Source organism: Pogona vitticeps, chromosome 5 (genome assembly GCF_051106095.1).
Source record: "Pogona vitticeps strain Pit_001003342236 chromosome 5, PviZW2.1, whole genome shotgun sequence".
Taxonomy (NCBI): domain Eukaryota; kingdom Metazoa; phylum Chordata; class Lepidosauria; order Squamata; family Agamidae; genus Pogona; species Pogona vitticeps.
This window is the reverse complement of record NC_135787.1, coordinates 148,500,822-148,526,940: the sequence shown is the minus strand read 5'-3', so window position 1 is coordinate 148,526,940 and position 26,119 is coordinate 148,500,822. Positions and strand designations below refer to the sequence as shown.

General features: G+C 39.3%; 1 protein-coding gene and 1 long non-coding RNA gene across 5 annotated transcripts in view; one reads left to right on the top strand and one right to left on the bottom strand.

Annotated features, from left to right (window-relative positions):
• Window positions 1-14,490, top strand: part of LOC144583349 (uncharacterized) — a 31,314-nt gene extending 16,824 nt beyond the window's left edge. Inside the window, exon 2 of the long non-coding RNA XR_013537096.1 lies at window positions 935-14,490. This is a non-coding gene — a long non-coding RNA (uncharacterized LOC144583349). The remainder of the gene's footprint in view (window positions 1-934) is intronic.
• The window catches only part of NAV3 (neuron navigator 3), a 630,491-nt gene that overhangs the window by 489,827 nt on the left and 114,545 nt on the right, over window positions 1-26,119 (bottom strand). The window lies entirely within an intron of this gene.

Here is a 26,119-nt window from a genome sequence, read left to right as displayed (position 1 = left end):
CTGTGAAGAGCCAGGCTCAGTCTACAGTACCTGGTAAGTGAATTTCTTTTAGGTTTTTTAAAGTTTCTGACCTTTTTCAATGTATTTCTATGGGAAATTTGGATTCAACTGGCAAACTTTTCAACTAGTTCTGGGCATCTAATAGAGAATGTATTTCCAAAGGGTGTTGCAGCAAGGAAACTAACTGTGCCTCGTGACTTCTAACTGGATTACAGTACCTGCTTCCTGATTTCAGTTACTATAGTTTGTATTCAGTTTTTTTGGCTGGTCAAGAACATTGTTCCTGGCTTTGTGTGTTGTGCCTTGCATGCTATAAACGTTCAATTATGTCAGAAAATGGAGATTTGGTCTTATGCTGAGCATGTGCTACTGCTGGTGAATGGGATCAGGTTAAGCTTTGTGTTGCTGTTCTTTTGCATAACCTAAAGTAAATAAGGAAAACCAGCTGTTAAATAGTTTAATTCCACTATTTATCCTCCACACAACTAAAAGGGACCTCTCAATGCAGTGTCCAATCAGACAAACCATTTCTAATTTAATATAGGATTGAGCTGTAGATGGGCAGAGTTGCACAACTATCTCATCTGTCATTTCTATAAGCATGGGGAGGAGGTGGATGAAAGGAAATGTAAAATATAGGTAGCGTGGTATAGGTCTTATCACTGGCTGATAATGGTCTATATGTACTTGAATTAAATTTATGGTACATGAGTACACAAAGCTTTAAGTCTCTCCATTTGTTAATGACAGTGGTAATGGTTCTTAATGCCACTGTTGACTGCTGTTCACTTTACATGGTTCAAATGTTATTCTGTTATAGTGTATTAAATATTTTATTACACTATTTGGTTCAGAATATATTTTCCCTGTTTAACCCCTCTAAAAATTATGTGCGTCTTAAGATCCGGAGCGTCTTATGGAGCAAAAAATACAGGTAGTTGTTTATTAATACCTGTGGTATTTTGCCCTAAGCCTTGTTCCACAGGTTCATTTAGAAAACTGTCCTTGATGTTGCTAATGCAGAAATAGATGTGGGCCATAATCCCCTAGTGATCTACTGCAGATCACCCAGGAATCTACACAGAGGTCCAGATCTACTTTCTGCCTGCCCCTCCCCCTACACTTCTGGAGGAGAGAATATAACATTTGAACTTTAAAAGAGGCAAATCTGTCTTCTTTGTTGTGGAGAAATTGTGGACTTCATGCATGCATGAAGAGCAAATATTTTCTATACAGTACTGTTATTTTTATATAAAAATAAAGTTTTTCCATTCTCATGTTCCCAGGACTTTTTTTTTTACATATGCAACCAAGAAAGGGGGAAAATGTGGGGGGGAGTCATCTTATGGTGTGTATACCCTATGAACGGGGACTGATACTGAGATACTACTATTCATATCTCCAACACTGACACCTACCCACTACTTTAGGGACAGACTAAGAAAGCCAGCACTTTATTTGCTGGTACTGCTATCCATGGAGATCATTTGCAAAAGGGTAAAGGGGCAAACTAGCGATCTGTGCTTCACATCCACTTATTATAGCATCATCACAGGATTCTTATGAAGGTGAGAATCATCCCAATCACTTATGCAGTTCTGTTTATATCTCCACTGACATGCTCAGAGTAGCAAGCAGGATAGAAGTCAAAAAGATAGTGTGCAAATATCGATAGCAGACATAGCTATCAATATTTTTAAAAAAATATTCTGGCACCAATGGTTTTGGAGAAGTCTCTGGATTTTTCGAGAAAACCGAAAGTTAAGTGCAACAAATGCAGTAATGTATCTGCCTGCAAAGCTGAAAGGATACTTGGAACTATGTTTTTCTCCTAAACTGCCTTGGGTCCTGCAAGGGAGAAAGGTGGAATACAAATTAAACGAATTAATTAATTAATAATAAATACTCTCCATAACTCCTTTCAGCTGTAAAATCTTTCATGTTTTCATTCCCGGTTAATTACAGAGAATTTAATGCAAATGACGCTATTAATAGAGAGTCACTGGGATGTGAAGAAAGTGAAACATGTGGTCCAAAGGAAATAAAGATAGCAATAGATAGTTAATACACCACATCACACAAAGGATGAATAAGCTGGATCTGAGGCTATTTAGATATCGTAAATCACTTTCAGATAAATCATATTGGATTTTCACCACTGGAATGCCGACACACACTTTTACTTCATCAAGCTATGCTGATTCTAGTACAATTTAAATAAGATATCATTTCTAAGCTATTATGCTCTGACATTGAGAACATTCTCATTTTAGACATATTCAAGCACACCCAAAGACTGAAGTAATTTTTCTTGAAGTACTATATCACTAGGCTGTAGCTGAATAGAATGCTGAGCTTGTGTTCAGACCATTCAGATGAAACTATAAATAAAGAACAGCAATGGTTTGAGAACTGCTTTAACATCCTTTCACTATGGGTTTCATATATCAAAAGCAAGCGGTAGTCCGTGACAGGGCTTGAGATATTGGATTCCGATAACCTCTAATGTCAATCTGAATGCCAGTGTTTACTGTCAGTGCAGTTAACTTTACAACCAAGCTTACAAATCATGATTATATATACACATGCTGTTAATAAAAGCAAGATCCAACTTCCGTAATGAGACCACAGACTTGTCTCTTCCATATGCAACTCATACATTCTTTGCTAATTGAGCAAGGCTCCTGGCAATGCATACAAATATAATATACTTCCTTACTTTAAAAACCCTGCATAATTTGAAAGTAAACCATTGGTTGCTTTGAACCAATTTTGATTCCAGTTTGTAAAACCCAGCATCAATGCTGCTGCTGAAACTAAATAATGATTCTAACAACAATTAGAGAGGATAGAAAAAGAAAATGGGAATAGCAAATCTAGGTCAAGGTGTGTCACCTTACACAGAATTTTTAAATGGCTTTGACTACGTGTGCAATACTACACTGGAAATTTACACAACACTGTGATTTGATTTGCAGCATTTATATTTGAAATCACACTCGGTGCTCACAAAGGGGCTGCAGATTGATTCAGGAGTTCAGTGTTCTTACTGGATGTGATGCAATTCACATTCCAGCCCGCACACACCTTTCTTTCCTTCTTCTGATCCTGCCTCTCCTGATCTTTTTTTCCTTCTCTGGTCCTGCCTCTGCCAAACCTTTTACAGGGCATAAATGCAGGAAATAATAACGAGGACTCAGCAACTAATGCTAAACTCATATATGTAAGATTTTTTAAAAAAAATTAAAATTAAGCAGGTGAAAGACTGTGTGTTCCCCCAGTCCTAAAGATCACATTCCAACTGCCTACATCACTGAAACGCTACCTACAGACCCACACCCCACCTTTACAAGAATTTATTAGAAATACAAAAGCCTGTTTGAGTAATTCTGGCTTGAAAAATTAGAAGCTCCCCGGCCGCAGAGAGCCACTTTGGGAGCAAAAAAGTGTTTAACTGATTCAAACCAGCCTTTGTGTCATACGGTCATTAGAAGATACTTCAAATGCACCTGTTTTATACACAGAGCAAATCCCGTGGTATATGACCATACAGTTGCAGCCTCTGTAGGACAAAAACTGGAATAATTTTGTTTTTTGCACACCCCATTATCCCTCATTCCTGCAGTCCCCTAGCAGTAACTCCATGGGCTCCAGCTCAGCTTTTTGGTTCAGAACAGCTTTTATTAGTGGTACAGTGTCACTTCCACTTGCCTTTTCCCCCACAATCTCAGAGGACTGAATGAGTCTTTAAATCCTTGGGTACTACTTGCCAATTTGGGGACCCAATTAACCAGGTTCTTGAAAGTAAGGACCAGAGGAGAGATTAGACCCAGGAGCAGCCCTTTCAGGGAAAGCTTGTAGACTGGATTAACAAAAGAAATCAGCTCTGCAGCTCATCTCTAGCATTCCCTCCCTCAGTGTGCCTGTCACTTGCCTCTCCATGGCTTAAGTTTCTGGTGTTTGACTCTTGTCAAAAGCAAACAAACCAGGCAAGGACAGACAGCTCCCATCATCCTCTTCTCTAGAGACAGGCGACAGCCTTCTGCCTTCCCCACCCTGCCTTTTCATTCCCTTTGACCCTGCCTTCTCCAGCAGGAAACTCTCTCCTTGAAGTACTATCTTGAACTATTTAATGAGGTTTCATTGGTTAGAGAGCCATGGAAGAATATTTTTGCAGTTTTGACTGACAGTAATTAACACCCACCTTAGTTCAAGGTCAATAGATCCTTGCTGTTGACAGGAGACAGGATATGCCAATAGTATGGATAAAATATAAAAGCTCATCAAGTTTTTTTAAACGATCCCAAGACTACGACCAATAGTGACTGACTTACTTGGGAATTATCCCTGAAAATACCAAAACACAGTAATATTTCTTGAGAGCATGCAAGCCATTTCTTTGCCTGTTTTTCATTTATTTGCTTCTCCTTTGTTTTCATAACAGTGTGGGAACCACTGAGGTATGAATTTCATGATTAATTCATTTTAGAGCAGTTTTTAAATTAACTACCATTTGTTTTAGCATTCATCACTACTCATTGAGTCACTAGGTGGTAGACATTATAATTTTTTCAAAAATAGGTTGTGAGCAAATATTTACTGCTGGCTTGGAATGGACCTCAAGCCAACATATTTAAACCTTTACTTCTGGCCTGTTAGAATGTACATTTGAATTAAAGCTCTGTGGGAGAGGTAATCAGGAAATCACACACACCCCTACTGTGCCTTGGCCCTCAGGATCACTCAGTCTCAGAACTAGGCACTGATTAAAGAAAATGCCAATTCTAACAGAGCAAAGGGAATACAGTGGATTGCTACAATCTCTTCCACCCCCCATGCTGCTGCTCTTGTTCCAATACCCACTGCTTACCCATCTGCCACTGTGCCACTTGTGTCAATCAACTTTTCCTCCTCCTCCTCCATCTTTTTCTTACATTTGAAAGAGAAGCAATGATGTCCTCACCAGTTCCTTTACCTGCAGTAAGGGCCACCACCAGCTGCAGAACTGGGATTCAAAGTGTCCCAAATAATAAATTCCACAGGTTTCAGAGTGTTGATGTGAACTGGCATAGAGTTTATTGTTTGCCGACTTGGAGATACAGAGGTAGAAGTTACACTACTGTAGACTGACGTTCCATCCAGTGTTCCCTGTTTGTTTCCCCCAAACACAGGTTCACTCTCTGGATACATTTATTTTTTCTTCCACTACCACCAGTGGCTCTCTCATCCACACTGCAGCATATATGCATCAGACATGTTCTGCCAATATAACTTTTTTTTTTTTTTTGGTTTTTAAATCACTGACGTTCTTCTATTATTGATAGGATCACTCATTAAACTCCTTATACAGTGGTGCCTTGTTTAACGAGCGCAACGTTTAATGAATAATCCGCATAGCGGCGTGTTTTTTGCGATTGCTAATGCGATCGCATTGCAACGTTTTGAATGGCAAAACATCGCATTGCGATAATTGGTAAGCGTTTCGCTTACCGATCTTCGCATTGCGATGTTCTAAAAACAGCTAATCGGCGGTTCCAAAATGGCCGCCGGAAGAAAAAAATGGCCGCCCACTCCATTTTCGCGCCCTGCCCTCGCTTACTGGGCGGTGAAAATGGCGGCCGGATGGGGGAATCTTCGCATAGCGGTGAGTTTTCGCCCCATAGGAACACATTAAATGGAGTTTAATGCGTCCCTATGGGGTTTTCCCCCCGCATAGCGACGAATCCGATTAGCGATGTTAATCCTGGAACGGATTAACGTCACTATGTGGGGCACCACTGTATTTGATTACACATTTGCTTATTCAGGTGTTGTATTTACTTATTCACATTAATCAACTCATTACTATTCTCTGACTATCTATTTAGCTTTACTATTCCTTTTATCTCATTCTCATTCTCTCTAACTCTCCAACTTTTCAATTCTCTCTTCTTAACTCGCCCCAATTCTACCTGCTTCCCTCTGTCTGTCTCCTTGACTCCACCCCTCCTGTCTTCTCAAAGGCTTCTGCACTTGAGCTTCAGCTATGATAAGACAGGAGTGACATGGGCATTCCGCCACATTTAAGGAGGAGCAATGATGTCCTCACCAGTTCCTTTGCCTGCAGTCCTGCAGTAAGGGCCACCACCAGCTGCAGAACATGGGTTCAAAGTGTCCCAAATAATAAATTCCAAAGGTTCAAGACTGTTGATGTGAACTAGCATAGAGTTTATTGTTTGCTGACTTGGAGATACAGAGGTAGAAGTTACACCACACTCCTCCTAGGTTTGTAGTCATCTGGGGGGTTCAACTCCTGGCACTAGCCCCTCTTGCACAGTCTCTCCTGCCCATCCTCTAATAAATCCATTGAAGAAAGAGCAGAACCATGGTTCACAAATCTAAGCAGGTGGAGTGCTCCAACATTGCCACGTTCCTCTCAGGGACAGTTGGTAAAGGTGGCTCAACAGATGCCCTCCAATCCATCATGAAGCTGCTACCACCTCTCTTTCTGGCACTTGAAATACAAACGCTAATGCTTGGCTGGGGTCAGGACCTGTTGGCCTCCTGTGTTGGCAAATGGACACTTGTTGAGGTGGGAACTTCAGGGGACAAATATGCGAACACCACCACTTTACCCTTTAGCTACTGCTACATCTATCAATATACCTTACAAAGGGTCTTCAGCTGGTACCCAAAGTCCCCCTAGGCACAGAATATCAGCTTCTGTGCGGCTTCACCCCAGGTTTCTTACCCATCTAGGGTAGCTTCACTGTCTTGCATAGTCCCTGAGGAAGCTATCTCTTCCTGCCCCCTCTCATCAGCCCCTAGCTCCTGTCTCTCTTCCTTTTTCATTACCCCCCTCAATCTCTCCCACATGTTCTTCCAGCTGAACCTTGTTTCCAGGCCCATCAGCTCTCCTTTCACCATGGCCTTCTGGTGTCCATATACTGGCTCCCTTTTGGGGCCCTATAAAGGGCAAAGATTGACAGAAACCTCATTTCAGAGCTCCATACACAGAATCTGCCATCCATCTTCCTTACCATCTATCTTCAGCAGTAGGAATGTAGCATCACTGTGGATAATGGCATCTTTATGATACTGCATCTTGTGTCTGTCTACTTTACTTTCTCTAGCACTAGACAGTGGCTTCTTTCTTGTAACACTTTCTGGTTGCACCAACAGCCAATCATATACCCTCACCTCTCTCATTCGTCTGCAGCCTCTACTCATCTTAGAGGTGTCCCAGATTTGGTCCTCCAGATTTTTATCCAACCTATTGCTTTTACCATAACTGGAGGTTATCCTCTGTTTTATTTATTATGCAACAGTTTTTAACCTGGTCTCTGAGCCAATTCAGGTTTAATCATGGTGTTTAAGATAGCTGACATTATATTGCAAACAGGAAGAATCAATCCATATGTTCAGTTCTTCAGATATTATAAGCCTTTGATAATGTCTGTATAAATTGCAATGCCAGCATATTAGAGAAAAAGAGGTAGATATCTGAGGTCCTGCCTCACTTCAGGACAGAGGTGGCAACAATGCCACAGAAATGGACACTGAAGTGATATAATTAGGATGGGCACATACATATAAATAGTTAATTGATCTACCAGGCATAAAACAAGCTTTTCTATTCACTCTAAAGGTTACTTTAATCTTTAAAAATTGGCACAGGCATTTGGGGGTAAAGGAGTGGGGTGGGGGAGAAATCTAATCTAGAGGAACTGAATTTTGACATATATTTAACACATAAAAATGAATGGTTTCATTCCTGAAACAGGCATTTTTCTACCTATATCAAATGTCACGTAAAGTTCATTTATGAATAAGCATTAAATCTCTCAAATCAAATTTACTACATGGAAGCAGCAGCCAAATTTTATCAGCCTAACACAGATTGGACTGATGACAGTTGTAGCACTATGAACACCTACCTAAAGACAAAAAGCATTAACCACAGTGGGATTTGTCATTATGTGCTATCAAATCATCTCCAACTTATGGCAACCCTATGAATGTGTGGTCTTCAAAATGTTCTGTCCTCAGTAGCCATGCTCAGATCTTGTAAACTCAAGTCTGTTGTTTCCTTTATAGAGTCAATGCATTTGATAATCTTCTTTTCCTTCAATTTTCAACTTTTCCTAATGATACTGTTTTTTCCACTTGCCTTCTCATGTGTTCAAAGTAGGATAGCCAACTTGGATCTTTCTAGCAGTCCAGGGTATCCACAAAGCCCTTCGCCATCATATTTCAAATGAATCAATTTTCTTCCTATCAGCTTTCTTCACTGTCCAGCCTTTCACACCTATAATTAATAATTGGGAATACAATAGTGTGAATGATCTTAGTCTTGATCTCCAGTGGCGCATCCTTATATTTGATTATAATTTCTAATTCTTTCATTGCTGCACTTCTGAGTCTCAATCTTCTGATTTCTTGGCTGCAGTCTGCATTTGGATTGATGATTGTACTACATTGTAGAAAAAATAATAATTGTAATTTCTTCATTGTCAACATTAAAGTTATATAGCTTTTCAGTAGTAATGATTTTTGTCTTCTTAATGTTCAACTGCAGTCCTGCGTTATCACTTTCTTCTTTCATCTGAAGTCATTTCAAGTCATTGCTGCTTTCTGCCAGTAAGATGGTGCAACATCCTACCTTAAATATACATGTTTCTTCCACCAATTTTTACTCCACCTTCTTCTGAATATAGTATAATGGGATTAACTTCCTTGGAAGAATGCATGATTTGGACTGTTAAGCTGGACCTGGGAACTTTCTTGAAAGTAAATCTCATTTTAATTAATGCCGATATTTATGCAGGATTGGAAGGATGATAATATAAAAATCTTGTACAATCCTTTGATACTAGAGTCAAAAGTACATGAGAATAAGGGTAAGTCTCATCTGGCAAAACATAACATATACATTGGACAGGACATTAAAATGCATGGATTTTTTTCTCTTCACTTAGCCGCCATCAGTGCCAACTCCTGGAGATGCCAACGTTCCAGAGGATATCATCAACCATCTAGAGTAAATGAGTAAGTAGGAGAAGTTTGGGGGAAATGGGTTTTTGCTTGAGTGTATACAGTTCTGAGATCTCCTCCCATACAAATCCTACATCCAGTCTTACATAAAGGCCAAATTAAAGGATAAAAAGTAATCAAAGCAGCATATATTTTCTCCTCAGAATAACTAAAAGGTTTGCTTCAATTGTTAGTGATTTCGGTATCTATTAAGGATGAAGATACATGTGTCTTCTTTGCTCCCTGAAGTAAAAAAAAAGTAAAGTAAAATCTACATTTCTAAGAATTATTAAATATGACTCTGCCACAAACATCATCTCCTCTAAATTGACTGCTAGTTTTTCTCTCTTCATTGCTGCTTCTTTAGTATTGTGAATTGTGTCCATTTTATATGCCATTGAGCCAATTCTGACTATGGCAACTCTACTAGTGTTCCAAGTTATGTGAAATATTTAGGAAACAATTTTATCAGTTCCATCTTCCAGTGATTTTCCATAGATGAAAGGAGATTTTGCATAGCTGAGATGGAACCCAGGCCTCCAGAGTACTAGTCCAACACTCTAGCCATTATACTACACTGCTTCTCAATACTGTGAATTAGCAGTGGTTAATAAATTAATAATTATTTTAAATATAATTTTAATATTAATATTTAATATTAATAATTTTAATAATTAATATAAGTTTAATAATAATTCAAATTACTAATTAATTATTTTCAATACGGTCAGAGCAGTTAAATCGAATTAACTGCTAATTACTTCCATATTTACTCAATAAGAGTTAACAAGTTATTTTGTTATTTAACAGGACTCACTAAAATAGTTTAGAAATAACTGGTCAAATTTCATCAGTTATGCTGATTTCCCCTTCCCTCCGTCAAAATTTGAATAGTAAATTTGCTAATTAACAGCACTCACTTTAGCTGCAGTACAGTAACTTAAAGGTTTTGCCCCATTATTTATTGGCGCAGGTGGTCTCAAGAGGAGTATGGTTGGAAGCACCGGGGTTGTTAGAAACAAGTGACAAAAGGATGTGAACGTGTGACCTTTGACTGCACATGCCAAACACATCCTATAGCATTGATCTTTGCAGACCTCATGTAAGTGGGGAAACAGAGGATATGATTAATCATTAATGTAGAAAAGTATTCTGCATATGCTCATGTCAGTCAAAATATTTCTGATCAAGAAGTTTATGCCCTTGATTCCCCAAAGAATCTTATTGTTGCACTTCGTTATTGCAGTGGACCAGCAACGTCCAACTAGAATGAATACAACAGGCAATCCACAGCATTTGAAGGGTGAATGAATACCATCAGTTTGTGGAGATATGAAGAATAAAGATGGAAATCAGTGACAAAACTAAACAAGTTCTTTGATCCCATGCTTTCCAACAGCATTCCCCAACTTGAGAGTTTCCGCCTGCACTGTTATACACTGACATCACCAGCTATTAATCTTCCTTTACACATCATATGTAGGATTTGTAGTTCAACACCTTTGACAGATTAAAAACTATAAGAACAGCACTTTTGAAGGAACCAATTAAAAACTACTTGGGGATGTTGGAATACCAATCTCCTTCTGAGGAGAAAGGCAGGGTATAAATATTTAAAAGAAATAAAATAATAAAAGAAACGAAAAGAAAACAAAAGAGAACTGTTTCAAGCTATAAACTGAATCTGTCAAAATCCTCACACAAATATGTCAGCAAATATGGAAAACAACAGTGTTCCACAGACTACAAATATTCGATATATATTACAATCCCCTAAAAATTTCCATGCAAGCAAAGTTATCCTTGAGATTTTGCAACAAAGACTTACCATAGAGAGCAAGAAAAGTCATTTTTGTGTTTTAAAAAGGAAGAAGCACTAGAGGTCATATTGGAAATATATTTTGGCAATCAAAGCATACAAAAGAACTTCAGAAGAAATCACTCTCTTCTTCATGGATTACAGCAAAGTCTTTGACTGAGGGATCACAAAAAGCCATGAATCATTCTGAAATAAATGGGTGTAACTCAATATTTGTTTCTCCTGGTGTATAACCTAGGCTCTGTGCAACTGGTTATTATTAAATATAGAGAAACGGAATGGTTTCCCATACATAACTGTGTCAGACAAGAGTGTATTTTATTTCCCTGTCTTTTCTGTATGCAGAGCACATCATACAAAATATTGCACTCAGAAGAAGTGAAAATTGGAAGAAATATAAATAATTTAGCATATGCAGATGACATGATATCATTTTCAGAAACCTGTGATGACTTGTAACAACTCCTGAGGAACACAAAACAAGAGAGTGCAAAATCAGAACTGTTATAATAAAAGACAAAATATTACAAAAATAAAAATAAAGCATAAAATGACTAAACTGAGACTATTGTGCTTTCAGCAGATCATGAGTAGACAAAGATCATTGGGAAAGATTAAAATCCTGAGAAAAAATGAAGGCAGCGGGAAAATAGGAGAACCAAAACAAGAAATGGACTGATACAATAAAAGAACCACAACTTTGAGTTTGAAACACCTTTGCAGGGCTATTGACAATAGAACCTTTTGGAGATCCAATTCTTAAGATCGCCATGCCCCTGCTATCTTATCAGTGAATGTATCTACCCTTAGTTGGGACTAGCAATAGGATACTCGTCAATTTTTAAAAAGCCACATAAGGACTGAATTGATTAAAGATGGGCTAGCGAATTAAGGTCTAATCCTCTCAACATTAACAAATTATTTCCTCATTTTTAACTATCAACATGAATAAATGAATTTTTAAACCTAACATTCCAATATGTAGCAATTGATGTTTATTAAGTAAGTCTCACTAACTTCACTTGAATTTTTTTCTCAAAGGCATATTTTTCAGCAGGCAGCTTAGTTTATTCTGCTGGATAATTATGCAAGGCTTGGTTTTTCTTCTCCTAGCCACATGCATTTGTGTAATTCATACACAGCAAAAATTTGATTCAGCAGCTTTCTCTGTCTCTCATGTACATTAAGTTTGCAATTGTTATTTTTTCCCAATTAAAAAAAAAAAGACAGGAGAATCTGTGAGTTCTCAGCCTCTCTCTGAAAGACCATTCATGTGAAACATTTTAGCCTGACTTTAATCTTTTAGTCTACTTGCTGCTCTTTCGGGGCTTGGAAAAAGATTCATTCACCTGCATCCAATTCAGTTCCAAGTTATCAATTAGCTGTCAAGTTGCAAACCTTCATAAATGAGCTTCTAAATTTCCAGAAATTTTTTCTTTTCTAGAAATTAGCAAATTTCCATTTAGTGTTCGAAAGTTCTGATTCAAACCAACCTCATAGATACTTTAGAAGTCTTCCATACACTGACTGAAAGACATGCAGCTGCTAGTGATCAGTGAAAGAACATATTGATTTTAAGGTTCATACTATCAAACAAGCGTGCAAGAAGTAAGAATTTCATATGAACAGTTACATCATCTAGGTCACAAAATGTCAATATCTTTTCTTTGTGAAGGAGAGACAGGAAGCAGTAAGCACATATCTGCAACTTCCAGAAGCAGCATTTTGACAACTGTTAATATGTAAGCATATCATGAACCATGGTGGCAAACCAGTACTGGATAACATTGAAAAGGAACAAATGCACTAAGATTTGAAGAATCAAAAGCTGAGGCTTAGCATTCATTTTTTCATTCTCCAGTAGAATCTTTGACATTGGCACTCAGAAAGCCACCAATGCATCTCTTTGGAACAATATAATTATAATTTCAGGGGTGGGGGTGGTTATAACAAACTGCCTTGGAAAGGAGAAGGAGATGGTGAATATTATTTTTGTTTCACCATCCCCATATTGAACAGCTAAAATGTCTTACTAACAGACCATCCTGCTATCATTTCAGTAGAATATCTGCTCAGCCATATAAGCCCCCAGAATTCTAAAGGCTGAATAAGACATACAATGCTGTCTTCATGATATATTAATTTATTAATTATTTATTTAAAATATCTTTTACCCCACCTTTCTCCTTAAAAAGGACCTAAGATGGCGTACATTATCAAAAGGTCTTTGTCACCTTGTGGAAGTACAGCAAAGATGGGACCAGCCTAGCTTCCCATGGGAGGGAGTTCCAGGGTCTGGGAGCAGCAAAAGAGGAGGCCCTCTCCCGTGTCCCCACTAAACACACCCATGAGGGTGGTGGGACTGAGAAAAAGTTTCCTCTGATGATCTTAATGCCCAGACAAGCTCATAAAAGGAGATGTAGATGTTGCATTGTGTAGCTTAGTAGAGTGGGTAAAGCAGAACTTCACAATTTGTTACTCACCAAGCCAAAAACAACCAATTAGCCAGTGGAGGCTTATCTACTAGGGCAAGGGGGAAACTGCCCCAACTCAGGATAGGGATACCTCCAGCCAATCCACTCCTTCCTGCCTGCCTCCATTCTGCAGATTTGGGCCCTGTCTGTGTTTCTCCTCACTGCCTTTGAACATGTGTGTACAAATGTCTACTTTTGCAACAACGGTGCCTGTCACCTCGTCACTCAACCTACTTGTGCTTTGCTTCTGGCCCAGAAAACAGAGGGGGCACTAGACACTGCCACCACTGCCACTCGGCTCATATGACTTGTCAGACACTTGAACAATTCAGTAGTTGCCCCTGTTTTCTCAGAGGTCACATAAAATAAAAATTTCTTGCTCAGAGATCACATAAAATAAAAATTTCTTGGTACCAAACAACAGTTTGCGGCTAGAAGCTGCTGCAAAATGCCTATGTTGAGAGAGGACATTACAGTGGTGCGTCGCATTACGACATTAATTCGTTCCAGTGAAATCGCTGTAGAACTAAAATGTCATAATGCGAAAATAAAAAGCCCATTGAAACGCATTGAAACCCCTTCAATGTGTTCCAGTGGGCTGGAAACTCACCGTCCGGTGAAGATCCTCCATAGGGCGGCCATTTTCGGTGGCTGTCTTGCGAGGAATCCATTTTGAAACCGCCGATCAGCTGGAGGAAATCGTCGTTTTGTGAAGAATTGGTTCCTGAAGCAGGGAACCGATCATTGCAAAACGAAAACCCCCATTCAGACCATCGTTTTGCGATCACAATTGCGATCGCAAAAAGATCAGCGTAATGCAGTTTCGGCGTAATGCAGGGCAATCGTAAAGCAAGGCACCACTGTATCAAGTTGTTGCCTGTTACATTTTATCTCTAACCTTGGCTGAAGCCTAAAAAGAAGCATGGAAAAGGATTTGAAATCTTCTCATTTTCCATAATTCCAAATAGCTCTTTTCCCTGACTTGTGTTCATATTCATCAATGCTGAATAATTTTGTGGAAGAAAGTTGGGATTTGTAAATCTATAGTTTAGCTGACTGTATGAATGTGTGTATGCACTGCATTTGTATAACATCCATCTAATGGGAGAAAAAGCTACTTTGGAAGGTTCACAACCAAGTAAAAGAACGTACCACCCACTCATCCCCAACCAAGAAGAAAAGAAACACATACATTGAATGACAAAAACACCCCCCCCCATTGTGACACCTTTTAAAAAATGCAGATTTAAATACTATAGGTGAAAGGATTTACTGAAGGGAGGATGTTTTCAAAAGCTTCTTCAAGAGTTCTGTTTTCACAAGCTTTCTAAAAGTTAAAAGAGAGGATGCCCAGCATACCTCCACAAGCAGAGTGTGCCAGAGTCTCATGGCCACCACCAAGAAGGTCTAATTCCTATTCATAGTTCTCCAGACCTCCCTTGGGGTGGCCACCCACAACAATGAAGCTTGAGAGAAACAGATGGCATGGGTGGTAGGGAGAGATACTCGAACAGGTATCAAGGTCCCAAACCATTCAGGGCCTTATAAGTCAATATTAGCGCTTTGCATTCGGCATGGAAGCATATAGGGAGCCAGTGCAAGTGGGTCAGGAATGAGGACGTATGATAATATTTCAGAGTCCATGAAACCAACCTGGCTGCTGCATTTTGAACTTGCTGTAGCTTCCGTACAATCTTCAAGAGCAGCCCTACATTGAGGTTACAGGTTGAAATTGAGCCAGTAAAATTGGGCAAGATGCATGGTGTGTTGGACATCCCAATATGATCATCTGCATCACTAATTGAATTAAGGTTCCATTGGATGGCCTCAGTCTTAGATAAAACATGAGCTGCAAATGTACAAGTAATTACATCCAATTATGGTCCACTATACCAGTGGTTTTTAACCTTTTTGAAAGAAACGCCCCCTTGAGCCATTGAGGAAGTTATCACCGCCCCCCTCCCCACGGTGATGATATCTTTCTTATTTATTTATTTATTTATTTATTTATTTATTTATTTATTTATTTATTTATTTATTTATTTATTTATTTATGACACTTAAATCCAATGACCCCTGAAAAAAAATTCAATTCCAAGAAAATGAAATGCCCCAAAAACATTTAATGATTTAGTTGCAAGCGAATTTTAAGATGCAAAAAGAAATATAAAAAGGGCATGAAAACAAACCACAATGCAGGAACTAAAAATTTCAAGACGAAAACTCTGAAACTAAATTAAGATTGGAGGAAAATATATATTCATGCACACTGTAAAAAGACTGCAGCCATCTTAACAGGTTTGGCTTGCTCCAGGGCCCCCCTACCGCCCCCCTTCTGCTCCAGCGCCCCCACACCGCCCCTTTTAATTCTATCGCCCCCCCTGAAAAATGAAATAGCCCCCTGGGGGGCATTATCGCCCACGTTAAGAACCACTGCACTATACTGTCCAGCATTGGCGAATTTGCTGATCATTTGATAAAGTGCTGGCTGCTGATGTGAAGCCTCGATAATAAGATCTCTTTGCAGTTTTACAGTGTTACAGTATTTATTAGACATCTTTATTTTATTTATTTGGTTTGTTTGTTTGTTTGTTTATTTGACTTCTATATTGCCCATCTGGCTAGAAGGCCTCTCTGGGCAGTTTACAACACAGTAAAACAATAATACTTAAAACAATATAGAACATAATGGTTATACAGAAATCAAAATCAAAATTACAACATATAATCACTAATACCAAAACAACATCAACATCAATACCATTAATTTAAAAGGCAGGATGGTGGAGCAGAAAGAAGCACTGAAAACTGCCACTGCACTATCATGATGTAATTTCCAAAAAAAGCCAGTATGAAAAGCCATGGCTTCAGGGATCATTTGAAGGTTCTCAGTGAAGAGGTCAGGTGGATTTCAGGCAGGAGGTTGTTCCAGAGATGGGGAGCAACCGTTGAGAAGTTTCTAGTCTTCTCTTTCTGGGCCTCTCTTATGGTCAATAATCTCAACCAGCCACACCTGGGAAGATCGAGTAGGTCACGCAGATCTCACCAAAAGGGGGTGTTCTGTCAGGTATTGAGGTCCCAAACCATTTAGGGCTTTGTATGTCAAAATCACTTTGAAACAGGCATGGAAGTGAACAGGTAATCAGTGCAAGGCAGCCAATGTGGGGGAGATATGTTGGTATTTCTTCAATCTGCTCAGCAGTCTGGCCACCATATTGTGGACTTGTTGGAGTTTCCATAGCAGCCTCATGGGTAGCCCCATGTAAAGAGCATTACAGTAGTCTAATCTCAAGACTACCAGTGCATGTACTAGCATGGTGAGGGACCCAGTGTCAAGGTAGGGATGCAGCTGGGCAATCCACCTCAGGTGGAGAAAGGCTGCACAGACAACAGATGCTACCTGGGACTCCATCATTAGCTCTGGGTCCAAAAGTATGCCCAGACTGTGAACCTCATTCTTGTGGAGAGAGTAGCACCAAATGAGTCAGAGGTCCCCAACCCACAGACACTAGGGGCACCCACAGGATCTTTGTCTTGTCCAGGTTCTGCCTCAGTCTATTATCTCTCATCCACCTCAACATGCCATCAAGGCAGCACACTTAAAGAGCAGGACAGCATCCACTGCAGAAGGAAAAAAGGAGAGACAGAGCTAGGTGTTATCTGCATATTGGTGACACAAAGCTCCAAAACTCCTGATGACCTCCCTAGTTATTAAGATATTAAACAGTAATGGGTAGATAACTGACCCCTGGGGGACCCAACAATTAAGAGTCCAAGGAGGGGACATTATTTCTCTGAGATGCACTCTCTGAGGACAGTCCTCTAGGACGGATTGGAGCCAGGACCAAGCCAGGCCACCACTCCCCAACCCAGAGAGCCTCCCCTGAAGGATTCCATGGTCTACAGTATCAAAGGGTGCTGAGAGATCAAGGAGGACCAGCAGGGACATTTTGCCCCAGTCGATCTCCCTCGGAAGGTAATTTGCAGGGAGATCAATGGATCTTTGAGCCATGACATGGCCTGAACCGGGACTGGAATGCATCCAGGGCAGCTTTCTAACCGCAGCAAAGTTATGAACTGAGGGAGCTTTCCTCCAGTTGCTCTCTAGCCTGTTTCCTGTTTGATACATAGCTCATATCTCATCCGTAAACTAGGGTGAGGGACAAGCTCTGCAATCGAGGGGACGTTTAGGAGCAATCAGGTCAACTACTTGAGTCACCAATGAACAACACTTGGTGACATGAGTTTTGACAAGAGCGCCAAGGAGGTCAGTCAGAAACCCTCCCAAGGTATTCCAGAAACCAGTTGGATCCAATAGCCATTGGGGATGGACCATTCTAACAGGTCCAATAGCCCTGGAAAGAAGGGGTACATCATTGCCATCCAAATTTTATTAGATAATGATCTGACCATGACACAGCAGAGGATGTTAAATCCGTTTCCTTCAGGTTATCATCTCTTTGACCAGACATGAACACCAGGCCAAGTGTATGAGCTATCAAAGTAAAGTACAGTACTGTATTTGAAGCATTTTGCTTCCCTAAAATAAGTCTTCTTATTAGTTACCTGCTAACAATGGAGCTAGCTGGCTGGATAGTTCAGCGAGTAAGGTTGGGAGTTCAAGTCTCTGTTGTGCTTCCCAGAAGAACCACCTGTGTGGCTGTGGGCAAGCTGCACAGTCTCAGGATGCCCCCAGTTGAAGGGAATCAAGCACTTCTGAGTGTACTTTATATTGAAATCCCTGAAAAGAGTCACTATAAGCCATAATAGACTTAATGGCACACAATTATTATAATAAGGGAATTATGATTCTTATTTCACTGCCATATTTCTGCAAATGCAGACAGAAAAAATCAGTATGTTCTAGTTGCTAGAGGAAAAATAACTTTGTGGGTAAATAATAAAAGCTAATTCTCACAGTCCCACCATCAGGGGAGAGATACTGAAGGAAACTGTACAAAATTAAGGCTTTTCACCTAGTAAATCTGACATGATCGCTAGGCCATACTGGCTATGTTATCCTTATTTCCTTCAACCAACAAATTGAAAGGTGGTTTAATGTAAACTAATCTTCCATTAAACATATATATTTTTAATTCAGTTACAATATAAAAATCCACTTTCCTCTTAACAGATATAGTTTTTAATTTTGGAATTGTATTTGTAATTTACAGATTATAAGAAATATTATAGAATGGCAGTGGGCAAATATATATTCTAAGAAGAGACATTTTAAATGGAATTTCTGTATATTTTAATGAAATTCAATCGTGAAGACACAGACAAATCCATCCAATGAAACTTCTGTGAATAATTTAAAAATATATTAGCTTAAATAATAAATTATGTAGCTATTTCACACAAAAAGTTTGAATAATAGTCAGAGTGACTAATGTTGTCTGAACTCAGAGTGCTTTATAATAACAGCATTTTAATTTAAATATCCATTTAGAACTGTCTTGCTGTGATCATTGTAATAAAATATTGTCAGCTAAATCTGTTCAAGTTAACAAAATGTTGCCTGTGCTAAGAAGCAAAAAGGCAATTGATTGATTAACAAGAAATATCCTTAAACTATTGACTGAATTTTTTGTATGTGAAATTCTTTTCTTCAAGCAAGCTCATATCCAATGATCAGCAAAGGGGTACATCATAAGAGTAACAGTGGAAGTGATCAAATCCTGCAAACAGAGTTGCTTTTAAATCAATTAGGTTTTGTTTATATAGGCACAGTGGGGCAGGGTAATGGTATTTAACAACCACAGCAAATTGTTCCATTTTCCACCAATCATCACAGTTTATGTACATTTACATCAACCTGAAACCAACAGCACTGAACCATATCTACTACTATGGCCAATTGTGGCTGGTGGCTAGAAGGCAACATTCTGCTAGTTTATGATTTACAAATACAAGCATTAAATGAGAAACAAATTAGCTCAGAGATCTGTAAGGTCTGGTTCCCTTGCCCTGGAAGATGGGATACTGACCGGCAGGGCCCGCATGTGTCAGTGTAAAGAAGCTGCCTTAGGCAGCACATTTCAGATGACCTGGAAATATAGGAGATTGTAAATTATTGCTGGATTATTCTTGTTGGGTTATTACTATTAGAGAGGGAGAAATGGGTTTACAGGATTTTCTGCTTCATGTGCTAGCTGAATTTGGCTGTGTTTTAATATCATGCACTTTGATATAAGTGCTGGGAGAGGGGAGCCATTTGTCACTGTGCCTCAGGCAGCAAAATGTCTTGGGTCAGGCCCAGTGGCCCATGCTCAGAAATAATTTGGTAATAATGCTTAGCCCTAACTCTTCAAATCTAAACAATTTTAATAATTAACTGTAATTGATTGACAATGATAAATGTTTCCCATTGCTTTTGTTGCTGGTGATTTCTGCCAATGTTAAATGATTTTGTTAAAATTTAACAAATTAATTACTTACACACTTTCAATGTTTTAACATCAATAAATTAATTTTTAATTATTCAGTGAAGACAAACTTATATTTCCAATATCTATGTCTGATTGGCTGCAGCTACAAAAAGCAACACCTTGTTCTTAAAGTGCCTAGAGATTATTTTAGGGTTCAGCTACACAATGCAATATTTTTAGTTTTGCATCGGGTTTAGCACACTTGGAATCCATTTTTTAAAAGCACAATGCCTACATACACTGTTTTTCACTCATTTTGGTATTTGTGAATGCCTGTGTCAGAATAAATAGTGTCTGTGGTGATCTGCAAGGTTTGCCAAAGTGGATGCCAAATACAGTGGTGCCTTGCTTAGCGATGCTAATTAGTTAAAAAAAACATCGCTATGGGAAAACATCGCTAAGCGAAACACCATTTCCCATAGGAATGCATTGAAAACCGGATAATCCGTTCCAATGGAAATGGATTACTGTCCTTAAGCAAAGATCGCCATAGGAAACATCGCTAAGCGAAACGCGGTTCCCCCATTGGAATGCATTGAATAGGGTTCAATGCATTTTGATGGTTTTGGCAGGTCCGTTTTTGCTATTTTTAAAGTGTCTTAAAATGTTCAAAAACTGTTTAAAATGCTTGGAATAGTTAGTGCACCCTGTAAAACCTTTGCAAACTTAATTTGGCTTTGTTCTGAGTCTTCGTTAATTTTTGGTGAATTCCCCACACACACACTGGAATGCATTGAACTGTAGGTTTGACAGCTTATGCTTAAAAGGTTCTTATCTTTAGAGTGATCCATTTTATTTCTCATTTGAGTGATCCTTCCATTCAAATGAATCAACTTTTTTTGTCCTGTGCAAAGCATCCAGACAGGTCTTTGCATTGCTCCAATTTGTCTCCCTTTAATTTAATGACTCTCCCCTTCCTGACCCCTTTCCTGCCTTTTCCTGCATCTGACATTCAGCAGGCCATTCTATTTTGTTTGTTTGTTTGTTAGATTTCTATTCCACCCTTTTATTTATTATTATTTATTTATTTAACTTATATGCCGCCCACACTACCCGAAGGTCTCTGGGAGGCTTACGGCATTTAAAATACAATAAAAAGGCAAAATAAAAGGGCAAAATAATTAAAATGCATTTAAAAAGTATATTCTAAAAATTGCCATCAGACCCACAGCTGATATTATTTCAGTTAAAAGCCTTCTGGAACAGGAAGGTTTTGACCTGGCGCCGAAATGTCATCAGCGTCAGCGCCAAATGAATATCAGTCCGGAGGGCATTCCATAGTCTGGGGGCAACTGCCGGGAAGGCCCTTTCTCTATAAGCCTTCCCTCTTATCTCAAGAGACGGCTCTTTCAAAAGGGCCCCCTGGTTAGATCTTAACTGCCGGGTAGGTTCAAATGGAAGGAGGCGGTCCTTCAGGTATCCTGGGCCCAAGCCGTTTAGGGCTTTATACGTCAAAACAAGCACTTTGACTTTTAGACAAAGTCTACTCCGGGTGGGTTCCATTAAACATTGTAAACTAAAAGTTAAAAACAATTCAAAACAATAGTGATTAGTAATGTTTAGTAATGCTCAAGATGGGAAAACAGAAAATTATAATAAAAATAAAGCCAAGTATTGACAGGAGGGAAGGCCTGCCTAAAGAGCCAAGTTTTTAATTGACTCTTAAAAACACCCAGTGAGGGAGCCAGGCGGATCACTGATGGGAGGTTATTCCAGAGCCGAGGGGCCACTGCCAAGAAGGCCCGGTTTCTTGTTCTTTCTTTCAGGGCCTCTCTCAGCGTTAGGCCCCTCAACCGTCCCTCCTGGCTATGGCGAGTGATTCGAGTAGATCTAGGTGGGAGGAGGCGAATCTGCCAAGTATCGAGGTCTGGCAACTTTCCTTTTTTTGTTGTTATTAAATAAAGTAAGTGACATAATGAAACAGCAATACATTTACCTGGCATGGTACACATAATGACACCAATTAGAGACAGACACAAACTGCCAATTCGGTGGTCTGCAAAGTTTATTCTTTGGACATACAGGTGGGTGCCTTGGCTTCGCTCCCCCACCTCCTCCAGCAGGCACCTGCTCAGAGGCAGCATCTTGGACTTCCCTGCCCCATTTCCTCCTCTGAGTGGGCATATAGAGGGGGAGGCAGAGGAGGGAACCCCTGATACCCACAGAACATCTGGGCATCCAAAGAACAAACCATTAAGCACTATGGGGTGGTGTATAAGCAGCACACTTTTTTTATTATGAAGTGTAGCGTGTGCCCATCTGTACTGCCAATGTACGTATCTCATTTATCTATAAGACCACTACATTAATATTTATTTATTTATTTATTTATTTATTTATTTATTTATTTATTTATTTATTTATTTATTTATTTATTTATTTATTTATTTATTTATACATACCCCACCTATCTGGTCAATTGCGACCACTCTAGGTGGCTTACAACACAAATACAAGAACAGATATATAAAAAAGTAGTTTTACACAATTAGAAAAATTCTACAAGATGGAAAGAAAACAGAATAAATCATAATAGAGAAGAGGGGGAAGAAAATCAGGAATTAATGGGGGGGAAGGCCTATATGAAAGTGTATTTTAAAAATTAAATTGGTAGAGTAGATGAATATAGAGGAAGTTGGTTCTCCATAATCCCTTTCAATGCCACAGCCCACCAAATTTGTCATAGGGTTGTCACCTCATATAAGACCACCCACATCTCTATTTTGCTGTGAATTCACCATCCACAGACCTTTCAACATCACAGTAATCCAAGTTTATGCACCAACCATCGATGCTGAAGAGGCTGAAAATGGCCAGTTCTATGAAGAACACCTTCTAGAACTGACACCAATGAAAGATGTTCTTCTCATTATAGGGGACTGGAATGCTAAAGAAGGGAGTCAAGAGATAAAAGGAACAACAGGCAAGTTTGGCCTTGGAGTTCAAAACGAAGCAGGGCAAAGGCTAATAGAAGTTTGTCAAGAGAACAAGCTGGTAATCACAAACACACTTTTCCAACAAAACAAGAGGCAACTCTACACATGGACATCACCAGATGGGCAATAATGGAATCAGATTGATCATATTCTCTGCAGCCAAAGATGCAGAACCTCTATACCAGGCTTGTCCAACCCATGGCCCGAGGGCCGCATGCGGCCCAGGTCAGCTCGTAATGCGGCCCAGTGAAATGTTTTATTTTTAAAGAAATTCCAAAATTTCAAGTTACACTGCCGGCGCTTGCGGCCGGGGCACGTCACAACAGTAGAGGGGGAGAGAGGGAAGGAAGGAATGGGAGGGGAGGGGACAGGGGGGCTGAATGACTGCATTGTGCCATCCCCGTCAATAGGTGGATCCCCTCCCGGCCCCATAAAACCACCGGAGTCAAAGCTGGCAGAGATCGCAGCTGCCGGTAAGCACGCTTGGAGCAGGGCTGTGGAGGACGGCTAGGGCTGCCCCCCCCCATGTGGCCCAAACCAAATTTATGTGCGGGCCAAACCAAATTTTCATCTTCTAATGTGGCCCAGGGAAGGTGAAAGGTTGGACACCCCTGCTCTATACAGTCAGCAAAAACAAGACCTGGAGCTGATTGTGGTTTCTTATAGCAACTCAAGCTTAAACTGAAGCAAGTAGGAAAAACCACTGACTTAGTCAGATATAATCTAAACCAAATTGCTTATGAATACACAGTGAAAGTGAGGACCAGATTTAAGGAACTCAATTTGGTGGACAGAGTGCCTGAAGAACTATGGATGGAGGCTCGTAACATTGTACAGGAGGCAGCAACAAAAATCATCCCAAAGAAATGCAAGAAAGTAAAGTGGCTATCCAATGAAGCCTTATAAATAGCAGAGAAGAAAAGGGAAACAAAATGCAAGGGAGATAGAGAAAGTTACAGAAAATTGAATGCAGACTTCCAAAAAATAGCAAGGAGAGACAAGAGGGCCTTCTTAAATGAACAGTGCAAAGATATAGAGGAAAATAATAGAAAGGGAAAAACCAGAGATCTGTTCAAGAAAAATGGAGATATTAAAGGAACATTTTGTGCAAAGGTGGACATGATAAAGGGCAAAAATGGTAGGGATCTCACAGAAGCAGAAGACATCAAGAAGTGGTGGCCAGAATACACAGAGGAATTATACCAGAAAGATCTGGATGTCCCGGACAAACCAGATAGTGTGTTGTTGACCTTAAGCCAGACATCCTGGAGAGTGAAGTTAAGTGGGCCTTAAAAAGCATGGCTAACAACAAGGTCAATGGAGGTGATGGCGTTCCAGTCGAACTATTTAAAGTCTTAAAAGATGATGCTGTTAAGGTGCTACACTCAATATGCCTGTGCTGCTGGGACTTCCAGTACCATTTTTATTCTCCCATTCTGCAGTGCCATACTCACATACCGGACTACATACTGAAGAATGAAAATGGTTGTATCAGGTATATTGCATAGGCCCAGCTTGCACTGGTATTAACCTTGCTTCTACCCTGCCTACCACCACTGCTGTCACTTTTGGTGCCTACCTCCTAAATGGGACTCTGAGAAACACAATCTCCTCAGATCTGTAGGTGGGCCTATTTTGTTAGGGATCTTCTCTGAAATGGGCAGGTTATAGAGTATATAGTTTAAACAATACTGTATAAATATACATATATGTATACACCATGATATATTATACACATATATACCTTCTACTCTTACCCACAGAAACAAATTATGTAGAACAGAAGGCACAAGATATATGAATGAAGTACACTTAAAGGTGGTACACATGTATAATACAGCAAGTATTGTTTGTAAATCCTAAAAATAAAATGCACGTTTTAAAAAAGGCACCACAGATATACAGTAATATCTAATCTGTGATTATTAAATGAGTTAATTAATGACCAACCGCTGCAGGGAAAAATGTCTAGTTTTTGTTTACTGCTTGTCAGATTTACATGCTTCATCCTATTAATGAATTTCCAACTCTGTAAACAGGGGGAGCGGAGACAACTTATGAACTTTCAGATACTTTGGATTTCAACTTCCAGAAGCCCTACATACCATGGTCAATGAATAGTAAGGGACCAATGGGATTGGGGTTTAAAACATTGGGAAGCCCCCAAATTTATCACCCTGCTCTAAAGATGGATGTGGGTGCTATATATCTTTTCATTCCTTAGCAGCTGACAGCAAATCTGGCATAAACTTTAAATTCTTAGAGTCTATTTCATCATTAATATGTCCTAGTAAAATTGCTAATGGCTCTAATAAAATTACTAATGAATTACAGCTGAAATTAAATACATAATTTTCTTCCAGAAAAGATTTATAGATGGGCATATCCACCAAACATTAATAAAACACGGTCTTTTCTATCCACTTTTCTAATATTTATCATAATTTTCTGGATAAATTCAGCTTAACCAGTGGGGAGTCATGCACCATTGAGAGAAAATTTCTAATGATGTTCTTTTGTATCATTATATTGGAAGAAAGCTGATCCTAGTGTGATACCTCATTGAATAAAGATGGAAGGGTCTTAAAAGAAATACAGTATATTGGAAGGATGAATTCTGAATACAGATCAATTTCCACACTGATTCTAATTATTCCTCTATTGATTCCGGAATAGTTTTGAAAATCTTAGAACCCTTGACCTTTCAAACCACACAAGACGTATATAAATCAGAATCAGACCATAGCATCCTCCTTTAGTACAGATGCACTTCCATACAAGTTGTATATTTCAATGTGACTAAAGGTGTCTGTCTCACAACACACTTGAGGCATATATTAATTGCCCAGGAAAGTGTAACCTATCAAAACTAATTGTTTAATAATCCTGTTGTGGAAGTTCTTGATGACTTATAACAGTCACTTGCCAGCTTCTTTTTCTGGGATATTGTTCACAATAGAGCCATTAACAGTCATTCACAGCAGAGAGGCTTGGAGGATAATAAAAGCTGTCTGCCATTGTGCCTATAATGTTACTTACTGTGTGACAGAAATTATTAAATCCAATCCGTTAGAGCATTGTTTAAATTTTATTTTATTTTATTTTTACATCAAAGGAGCATGAGTTCAGTCCTAATCCCCTCCCTACTCCCCAAAATTATCGCTTGGCCGGACATGAGAGAAGATTAGGGGTAGGCAAAAGGTGAAATAAGGACAGCACCAACAAGAAATAACCATTGCATCTCTTTAGTCATGTCATGCACATAGTATAAGGTCACACAGTATACAAAATCAGTTGCCTCTCTGTCAACGTAGAAGACGGCATTTGTCATAGTGAGGGTAATGCAGTAGCCATTGCTGAACATTATAATGTTTTGTAATTTTATCATTACCATTTCTAGTTAGTCCTCTTCAGAGCCACCTTGAGTCCATCTTATGGGAGAAAGGC